Consider the following 10,726-nt stretch of genomic DNA (forward strand, 5'->3'; position numbering starts at 1 on the left):
TTCTAGTCTGGAGGCTCTTCCCAGCAGGGGGGCCATGCTGCAGGCAGGGGCGGGGAAAGCTGCCACGAGCAGCCGTGGTGGCAGTGCTGGGAGGGTTTGGGGGACTATGGCCCCCTCTGAGCCCCAGTGCCTCCATTTGCCGCAGTCTGCAGCAGCTCTGATCCACCACTTGCAGCTCCCCTCCGTGAGGAAGAGGTGTATGTTCCCTGAACACCATGGTGTGGGCTGCTGCCCCGTCAGGACCCTGCCCCTTTGCTGCTCCAGCAGCAGGGTGGAGGCCTGGCCAGAGGCTGGCTGGCTGGCACAGCCCCTTAGGCAAGGGGGGCAGGGAGGGGGGGTTTTCCCCCCTCCCTCCAGCATCTGGCAGAGGGGGAAGGAGGGGGGCGTATCCTGCTGTTTGCCCCTCACAGGGAGCAAGCGGCAGCGGTTGGGATAGGCAGACTCTGGCTGTGGTTCCCTAGGGACAGTGGGGGTAGAGGGGGTATAACCCCCCCTCCTTGCCCCCTCTGCCTCAGGGTGCCATGCCCGTCAGCATTTGGCTGCGACCCTGGCCCCGCTGCTGCAGCATGAAGGGAGGAGCGCCTGGCAGACCCTGGCTCAGGTCTGTCCCAGCGGGACAGGGAGCGGGGAATTAGATACCTCCCCTGGCCACTTCACTCTAGGCTACTGCTGGGGCTGGCCATGCCCCCGCTGCTGGAGCAGCCAGCAGAGAAATGCAGGTCTGCACCAGTGGGACAGGGGACAGAGCAGTGGGGGAATAAACCTCTTCCCTGCTCCCTTCCAGGGCCAGTGTCTGGCCAGGTGCTGCCCTGCCTGTCCCTGCTCCAGCTGGGAAGCAGAGGAATGAGACCAGCCCTGGTCCACTGGAGCGCAGAGCCCAGCCCAGAGGGCATGCCAGGATGCTGGGGGAGTCTGGTTTAACTTAAACCAGGAAGAGGTCTGAGATAGATATTGCATAAACCAGTTTGAGCTCAATCAGTTAAGTCTGATACTACATTCAACCAGGTTTATCTCAAACCAGTTTCAGGCATTTTGAAACTGGTTTATATGCACTGAGCTTATGTTCTGTGACAGGTTTAAATCAGTTTCTGATCATTTAAACTGATTTACATGTAACTTCTGTCCCTAGCCAGAAGGTCAGAGAAAAACAGAAGCCTTGACAGTGAGGGAAAAGCAGCTCTTGTTGTGATGGAAAAAGGGAATCTGTGAAGGGATTAAAATAAAAGAAATAAAACATTTCTGATGGGGGGGGTGGTTCTTCATAACTGCCACAGACATTCATTATAGCCTGGGAAAGGATCAAATGCTAAATAATAAAACTGGCACAACATTCTTGTAAATTTTAAAGGCAGACTGATTATATTTACAGTAGGGTCAGAGGGATGGTCACATAGTTACTAACTAATCTTGTTAAAATTCAGTACTGTTAAAATTTGAAATACAAGTTAAAATTAATTTAACTTTCCTTGTTCAATTTCCCAGTAGACAATATTGTGTTAAAACATTATCATCACCACATACTGCCCTCAAGACCTAACAGTGAGCCTGCATAGGATATCATACTGCCATTTGTTCTTTCCAGACTGGAGGTCAGCAGATGAGAAAGCATCTGGAGAAATATGATATTGGGCCTTTTCTCTCCAGCTCCTGGCTGTGATTATTTATTTGTACATTTTCTGTAATAGTGATAGCTGAGACATCTAGGAGCCATAATGCTGAAACCAGCAAAACAGTCTCAGTTAAAGCAGCAAGTTTAAATGAACAGTGTGGGTTTTGTTGACACTGTGTTCTCTAAACCAAGAGTTCTGCCTCTTTTCATCAAGCCAGGTCTCTAACCTCCTCTGTGTGTGATTTTCCTTAAAATATCTGTATACGCATCTAGCTTTAACATGGTTATTTTCATCTGCATCTTGGTGTGCAAATTCTCAAACCAGAAATGGTTGTAAATTTTGAAGCCATGGCTCTTCTCTTTTGCAGCTAGGTATTTGACTTCTTGCTCAAGAATGTTTTTTTGTTTGTCAGATACTTTCTATTCCGCCTGCTGTCACTTATCCTGATTTAACTCCATCAGCTTCAATGGAGTTCATTCTGCTTTGTACAAGTATGAATGAAATCAGAATCAGGCCATTATGGTTTAGAAATAACATTTCCCAGCTTTAGAGAACAATATAAAGCCATGTGCAAGGGGAGGACATTCTTTTTCTTCATGGCTTCTACCTCATCCAACAGTTGAGCAGCTTTTGAAGAGCTGCATCTTTGTCTTTTGCAAAAAAACAGCTGAGTAGTCAGGTATAGTTAGAGGAGATCTTCGGGCTAGAAGATCTATTAGGTCCCTTCCGACCCTAAATCTATGAAACTATGAAACTATGAGAACACAGTCCCAGGTTATCCATGAGCTATTCTTGCACCCTTTGTCCAATTTACTGTATGCTTTATACCCCTTGGCAATGTTTGAAAGCTGGAAAACAGGAGATGCCACTGTTATGTACAGTAATTATGTGCCTTACAAGTTGCATGATTCATTAAATGCACTTTTTGGATCCTCTAGTTTGCTGAATAGCTGCCCCCTGCCCCTCCCCACCCCTAGCTTTATCCTTCCTATGTCTGTGAAGGGATTGATGTACCACCTAGCTGCATCTCCTCTCTATGCATGTCCCCTCCTCCTCTGTAGGATCAAGTCACAGAAAGGAGAGATGAGCCTTGTCGTTTTGCATTATGATTCACAATTGACAGTTGGCCCCATTTCAAAGATAATTTTTAAATGACGTTTTTTTTGTCAGCAGCAACCTCAAATCCATACAAAAACAACACGGTACACTTTGAAATGAAGGAATGACTCAACCTAATGAATAATTATGTCAATTAGATGACTTTTGTTTCTGTGTCATGACTAGGCTGGCTACTGACGCATCCCCAGAATACAGGACATGCCCTTGGTGATGGGTCAGGACCACTACCCCCTTGGCCAGTCAGTGGTGAGGGGCATGGGTGCTACCTCCTCAGCCAGTCAGGAGTGAGGGGTGGGACCATGGGCCCCTTGGCCAATCAGCAGCAAGGGCATGACCATGAGAAAAAGAGCAGGGAAATGACACTGGCCTTGGCTTATTGCTGACAGTTATTTTGTTGCACTTGTAATGACATTGAATGCCACAGAGAACATGGCATAGCAGGTGTGAGGCTTAAACACCTTCTCCCTCCACTGGGATCCGGTCTCACTCTAGCCCAGCTCCATGCTTGGGAGCCAGGGACTCACATTAGACAGGGACCTCTCCTCCCCCCATCAGCATTCAGCACGAACACTGGACACCCAGGAATCTGCCCTGGTCACAGTCTGGTCGGAGCTGGGCTGAGTGGAGTCAGTGGGCGTTGGATGTCTGTGGCAATGCAGCCAGCTGCCTAGTGGGACCGTCCCTTCCTTCTCCAGGAGACAGATAGGTTTCCCTGTCCCGGAGAAGAAATAACAGCTTAATGACCTGGCCCAGAAGCCTGGAGGCCCTTCTGCCCAAAGCTCCCCATCCCTGCACAACAGGACATCCTAGGGACTCACTGGCCTGCTCTGTGGGTGCAAATATGGTTACAAGAGCCTCCTTCCAGTCCCACTGGCATTCCAGCAGATACAAATGCAGTGCTCTTACCTGCCTGCTATCAAAGCCATTATCTTCTGCTGAGGCAGTGCAGAGGTAGGTGTGTGTAGACCAACTGCCTGGCCCTGGCAGCTTAGTGTGCCCACCTGCACACAGCCAGCCCGAGGTCAGGGAGCTCAGGCACGCTGCAGCGCCTCAGCTCCCATTGTGCCTGCACTTGCACTGCAGCCATGGCTCATCACACAGGCGCAAAGCGGCCAGCCCCCCGAATCCTCTACCTCCCTTCCTGGCTGGCTCAGAACCCTGCTCCTCTTGGTTGTGCACCGCCCTACCTCTAGGCACAGCCAACAGAATCACAAGGATAAATGATTGACATGTATTTCCACCAATGAACTGAAAAGCAGGACTTTTTGCAGTCTGTTCCTTATTCAGAAGTGGACTGGGAACAAAAGGCAGTTTTACACAACACAGGGGTTTAATTCTCCCTAAATTGAAGCACTGTTTTTTTAAAAACACCATTTCAGTTTAGGACGAAGTAAACCCCTGTGTTGTGTACATCCATGTTGGAGCCCAATCCTTACCTGCCTCTCCAGCGGCAGGGAGGGGACAGCAAGTTGCTGGCGGGCAGAGCAGTCCCTGAGCTGGGGTGGGGCTGGTGCTTCCCTCCATGGCAGTAGCGGGCCCCCCCAGGCAGCACCCACTCACAGGCACCTGGCTTGGGCAGTCCCGGGAGGCATCGCAACCACGGCCCCGTACAGCTCAGGCAGGCAGGCAGGCTCCGGGGCAAAAAAAAAAAGAACAGATCAGGCTTACTGCTTTTTTCTTGTGTGGAGCCTGCCTTACCAGGCTGCCTGCATGGTCTGCCTGCATAGCCCCTGAGCCTCACAGAGCCTGGTGCTTCCCTCTGCGACTGTAGGGTAGGAAACTAAAACTCCTCGGAGGTGTTTTACTTTGCAGCACCCCAAGTCATTTGCTGCGTCCTGAAGTCATTTAAGGCACATTACACTGCCGAAAGTGCTACAGCGGTTGGAATTAACGCACAATACACTGCCGAATGTGCAAATAGCAGTGACATTAAAGCAGTGCAAAAGGCACTTTAAACCTGCTTTAAAGTGTCATCTACAAATGCCCAAAGAGTTAAAAAACAGGATGATCCGGTATAAAACAAGGCCAATGGCCACACCCTAGTCAGGACTAACGCTGGATTCTCCCTTCCTAGGGGCTAAGATGGGAGTTACCCAAAGGGAGGATTTGGTCCTATGGATATCCATCAAATAGTACAGCCCTGCTTAAATAATACAGAACTACTTCAACAACTTATTTGCTTTTTAATGTCATTTGAAGACAAGAGAGTCTCTGTGTAATCAGTTTTCAGTGTAAATTTAAAAATAAAAATATTGTAATTGGGTCACTGAACATGCAAAGAGAATGGGAATGGCTGATAAAGTAACTGAGTGGGGATTCCTCAGCCTAGAATTAGACTCTGATGCAGCTACTCAGGGAATCATTATTGGCAAGGAAAACAGAAGGCCCAGGCTGTTCTTGCTATTATAGTACATGCTTAATTAAGTAAGAACATAATTCCCGGTGGCCAAAAACACTAGCTCATTTGTTACCAACTGGTGATGATAATAAAAATGATAATATCCTTCCTCTAAAGGTCAGAAAATCATTTTCCAAGAAAGCAAGATTCTGATAAATGGAGTCTCCCAGAACATCCAAAATCTCTCATCACACTTGTTGTTTGTAGGTAGATTTAATTAAAAAACCACTCCTTTTTGTTCCAGTTGCACCAGAAACTCCATTTATATTATCATAAAGTATATTCTAGAAATGTAGTGACTAGCTAGGGGAAGAAGTTATTTTTGATTCTCTTCTTACTAAGAGGAAGGAATTGTGCAGTATCTGAAGGTGAATGTCACTTGCGTGATAGAGATCTTGAAATGCTAGAGTTCATTATCCTAAGGCAAGAAAGAAAGGAGAGTTAGAAAGCAGAATTAAAATGTTGAACTTCAGACTTCAGTGCAACAATGGACTTTAGAATTAATTGAGGAGACAGTATTAAGGGAACAAAAGCATGCTGTCCTGATGCAAAGAAAATATAGGAAGTATATCAAGTGGCTTGCTTCACTAAACTGTGAGCTCTACAATAACTTGAAACTTGAAAAAGAATATTGCCAAAAATGGAAACAATAATATTACTAAGAATGAGGTGTATAGGGACAAAAATTAGAATGACCAAGGCACAAATTGAGATAGCAAGGGGCAAAAATGTGACTATTTTATCAATGTTAGGAGTAAGTGGAAGACCATATGTCGGTCTCTTACTGAACATGGCAGGGTGGAGAAGGCTCAAGCGCTTAGTGCCTTTTTTAAAGCATTTGACAAAAAAGTCAACTGTCAGATGAGAAGCACAATTAGAAGCAGGATGGGTAGATAAGTTATTCAGCCAGGAGTATGGAAAGTACAAATTAGAGACTTTTACTAAGCTAAATATTTTCAAATTAGCAGGCCTTTCTGAAGTATTGAGATAATTACTTGAGGAAATTGCAGGGTCATTGGCTGTTTTCTTTGAATACTCCTGGAGGACATGTGACATCTCAGACTGGAAAAGGGCATAGTGCCCATTTTTTTTAAATAGTAAAAGGAAGAACTGGGGAATTACAGATGGATCAGTCTAACATTGGTAACTGAATAGGTAAAAGAGATGTCATCAACAATTGGTTGTGAAGCTTTTTGACACATTGTCACACAATTCTCGTACATAAGCTGCGGGAACAAAGTCCAAATCAGGGGTGGGTGTCAAACATGCAGCTCTCAAGCCAGATCCAGCTCACAGAGCCTTATCATCTGGCCCCTGGTGCTGCCTGTAGGTCTTGGAGTGACCCACAGACAGCATGTGGGACATGCTGGATGTCCCTGTGTGCTGCATGGGGGCACCTGTTCCAGCTTGTGTCCTGGAGCAGTGGAGTGGCTGCTACAAGCAGTATAGCCCCAGAGTGGCCACGTGCTGCTCTGGGGCCATGCAGCATGAGGCAACTGCTCTGGAGCTCCAGGGCTATGCTGTACAGCCTGGCAGTGGCAGAGACGGAAGGTCCCCGCTGCACAGCCCAGCGGTGGCTCCGGGTGCGGGACTGGTCTATGGGTTTGAAGCAGTCCACAGACCAGCTGCCCCATCTAGGGCCAAATGAGTCTGACACCTCTGATCTAGACTGATTGATTGTTCTCAGACTTTTTAGTCTTGGAAAAAGCCAGCCCTTATCTTTCACTCATATTTTGACTATGGAAAAATAATTGAGCAATTCTTGTGGAAAGCGCGCAAAAGATCAAAATGTTTTTGACACTATGGATTTCTATTAGAAATATAGGGGTTTATCTTGTGAATCGTGTAGATGTTTGTACACCCAGCAGTGCTAATATTGCATAGCACCCCATGACACCCTTGAAAGGATCTTGCATCACCCTGGTTGAGAGTCATTGATCTTGTTGAAACTGCTACAATGTGAGTACATAATTGGTTGGATAATTGTGCTCATAGAGCAGTTGTCAACAGCTCAATGACTGACTGGGAGGAAAAATATCAAAGGGCGTCCCCATGGGTCTGTTCTGGATCCAGTACTGTTCAATATTTTCATTACTGACTTGAAGGATGGAATTGATATGTACTTATTAAATTGGTTGATGACACCAAGCTGGGTATGGTATCAGTGTCTTTAAAGAACAGGATTAGGATTCAAAATGACCCTGTTAAATTGGGAAAATGATCTGAAGTGAACAGAATGAAATTCAATAAGGACAACTTAATAGCATAGTGGGCTCTCTTAACAGGAGCATTACGAGTCATAGGAAGTAATTCTTCTACTCAGTTCAGCACTGGCTGGGCTTCATCTGGAGTCCTCTTTATATACGTAGAAAAGAAGAATCAAACACACACACACAAAATAAGGAATGACTGAGTAAGCTATGTAGTATTATAGGAAAGGCCATAGCTATAGTGAATAGGAGTCAACAATGTAATATTGTTGGAAAAAAGTTAATAGCATAGTGGGCTTTCTGAACAGGATTCTTATATACAAGTTCCAAGAAGTGATTTTTCCACTCAATTCAGCACTGGTGAGACTTCATCTGGATTTCTGTATGTAGTTTCACATATTAAATGTAACGTGGACAAATCGGAAAGATGAGAGGAAAGCAACAAAATTATTAGAGGTCTAAAAGCATGACATATGAGAGAAGGTTTGAAGAACTGGTATTAATGAGGCTGGAGAAGAGAACAATGAGGGAGGATTTGATAACAGTCTTTAAATAAGAAAAGGCTTGTTATAAATAGAATGCTGTTTTCTGGCTCCTCCAGAAACAGGATAAGAAGGAATGGGAATAAATTGCAACAAGGGAGATTTAGGTTAGATATTAGGAAGAACTTGTTAAGTATGCATGTGGTTAACTACTGGAACCAATTACTTAGGGAGGTTGTGGGATCTTCATCTTTAGAAGTTTTTCAGTGCAACTTAGACAAAAATTATTGTCTTGGATGGCTTGGACAGGGATAGTCCTGCCTAAGCAGGGTACTAGGCTTGACAAACTCTTGAGGTCCCTTCCACCCTCTTTTTATGATCCTGTGATAGTATAAAGTGATATCATATTGGAGTTCAAGATATCATTAGCCCAATACAACATCACTGGAGGAATTCTCAGAGGCAGGGTCAGGTTTACCAGGGTTTTTTAGCTTCATAGGCTGCATCCACATGAGTGAGCACTTGTCTGTTGCAGCATCTCAAAGCAGTTTGAGACACCGCAGAAGGCGTGCCACAAACTAAAAAATATTCCCTGCACTGCATACTGGGGAATCCCGGTATCAAAAGAAAACACGCTGGAAAAAAGCAGCACAGGGCACACTCCTGGAACATGCCCAGAAGCAACTGAGGGCTGAGTTCTTCAAAGAGATGCTCTAGCACCCAGCCAGAGTGTCTTTATGCCTGCCACATGCCTCTGCTGCTCCAGCATGCTGCCTCAGTCAGGAATGATACTACTCAAGGCATGGGTACACCAGGAACTGACTAAACTACACTAAGGATTATCATAAAACACAGTAAATGCTGGTTTCTTTACCCTTGTGCCCATCGCTGTCATACCTTGCAGAAAGTTTCAACAGATACTTTTTGAATCAGATTATTACTATTGCATTTCATTGCTGAAAAGTATATATTAATATGTTTTTCTTACAGCAAATGTCATACATGACTTCAGAAATTCTAACTGAAGAAGTATAGGGAAAACAATCTTTGAGAGGGCTGTATTTCTAGCTGTAATGTTAATATAAGTGGGTTTCCTTCCTTAAGTGGCCTCTACATATTCATACTCTTGGGATACCCAAACTGCGTAGCTTAGATCAGCACTTCATAGCAGTATTCCTTGGAGTGTGGTTGTGCACTCTGCCCCTCCTCACATAGCATCCAGTGCTCAGCAGGTGAGACCATTCAGGAAGTGGCAGGATTTGATGTACCAGCTGCATCAGTTCAGTACAGCCCTTTTCTTCCTATCTGTGCTATTTCAGAAACTGAACTTGCATTTTGCTAAATCATTTTGCTGTTTACAGTCTGCTGAAGTTCACATAAAAGCAAAATTCAAATTCTGTTGACTGGCTGGATGTAGTTTAATTCAGTGTGTTGTGCTCTCTTTGAAATTAAGAAAACAATTATATTTTAATATTATGCAATTCTTGTGGCTTATCCTAAACCTAATCAGACAGAACCTATGACACTTCTGTATTAGCAAAAGTATGCTTTAGGTGGAATCCTTTTCTCCTGTGTTCCTCTAAATGGCAGTTCTCCAGCTTTCCACCTTGGCCATTTTTGGCCCCTGCTTTACACTTTGGATATGTAAGGCTGTGCACATAGTTTACACATGCACACGGGTATGTACACATGCATCTTCCAGATAAAACAAGGAGGGAGGAGAAGGTGGGCCCTCCTGTGTTTTAGCTGCAATAGCTTTGTGGTTAGGGCACTTGGCAGGGAAGCTAAAGACCTTGGTTCTAGGTGCTTAGCACCCAGACAGAGTTTGAACCTGTGTTTTTCTCGTGCCCTAGCACAGGGGTGGGCAGTTATTTTGGTTGGAGGGCCAGCTTTAGAATTTGGGTGAGCTATTGTAGTCCGGGGGAGGGTGGGGGGTGCTGATACAGCCTGCAGCGTGGGGTGGCAGCAATAATTCATAATTATCTGAATAAGCAAAGATTTCTTGTTATGCCTCATAACGGGGGGAGTGATCATTCAGCTTTAAAATACGGGGAAGTGTGTGTCAAGTCATCTTCTAGTGGCTTTTCTACAAAGGCTAACAATTACTTAACACAAGTGGCAGGGGTCAGAACTGGGGCTCTAAATATCAAGGGTTAAAATGCTACGATTGCTGACCTCAGGAAGATATTATGAGATTTTATGTAATACAAACAATGAGCATACATATTTAGAAATAATTGCATATTTAAAAACTAGAAATATATGCATAATTGAATAGGTATTATGTATTCCAGTCATTTGTCACTAGTTGTGTTGCTGATGTCATATATTGGCAAAGTGAAAGATTGAGAGAAATGTTTCACGCTGCTAGGGCAGGGACCAAGAGGAAGAAAGAGCACAGTAAGCAGACCTCCTGATGGAGGGCAAAGTGCTCCTAGATGTACCCATTTTCAGAAGGCTGTGAAAGGCAACAGTGTATGTTCAGAAATGAATGACAGTACTGATTTCTTCATGGAGGCTACCTTCAAATGACAGGTTATGTTGTTAATGACAAGTATGGTAGGTTGTTCTTGGAGTACTTACTGAAACTTTTAAACAGAGACAAAATGATGTAGACACATGACATTTAATGAAGCAAGTAGCAGCCTTCTTCCCTTCAGGAAAGTTGATGCAGTCAGGAGCGGCTTCACCAGTACTGTTTTTCTCTAATTCCCAAGCAGGTTCATTTGCACTTCCTCTCTCTTTCCACTTTTAGGCCCTGGGTAGCTATTCATGAGATGTACCAACTCTGTATTAAGAAGCTAGGCAGTGAACACAAATACTAAACTTAGTGACAGTGAAGATTGCATCAGCATATATCTTATCTACCCAAAGCTTGAAATCAGAAGCTAAAAGTTAGGGGGAAAC

General features: G+C 44.8%; 1 protein-coding gene and 1 long non-coding RNA gene across 10 annotated transcripts in view; one reads left to right on the forward strand and one right to left on the reverse strand.

The window, feature by feature from the left end:
• LOC109302089 overlaps positions 1–3,951 on the reverse strand; it is a 21,876-nt gene extending 17,925 nt beyond the window's left edge. Inside the window, exons 1-2 of one of the 3 annotated variants that reach the window (XR_002098699.1) lie at positions 3,548–3,951; positions 3,097–3,441 (exon numbers count right to left, since the gene is read on the reverse strand). This is a non-coding gene — a long non-coding RNA (uncharacterized LOC109302089). Of the gene's footprint in view, positions 1–3,096; positions 3,442–3,547 lie in introns of those variants that run through there. The other 2 variants (XR_002098698.1, XR_002098700.1) reach the window with 2 other exon arrangements.
• The window catches only part of TANC2 (tetratricopeptide repeat, ankyrin repeat and coiled-coil containing 2), an 848,255-nt gene that overhangs the window by 629,692 nt on the left and 207,837 nt on the right, over positions 1–10,726 (forward strand). The gene's annotated exons all lie outside the window — the stretch shown is intronic.

This window comes from Gavialis gangeticus, unplaced genomic scaffold, assembly GCF_001723915.1.
Source record: "Gavialis gangeticus isolate Ggan-Ray unplaced genomic scaffold, GavGan_comp1, whole genome shotgun sequence".
Classification (NCBI taxonomy): domain Eukaryota; kingdom Metazoa; phylum Chordata; order Crocodylia; family Gavialidae; genus Gavialis; species Gavialis gangeticus.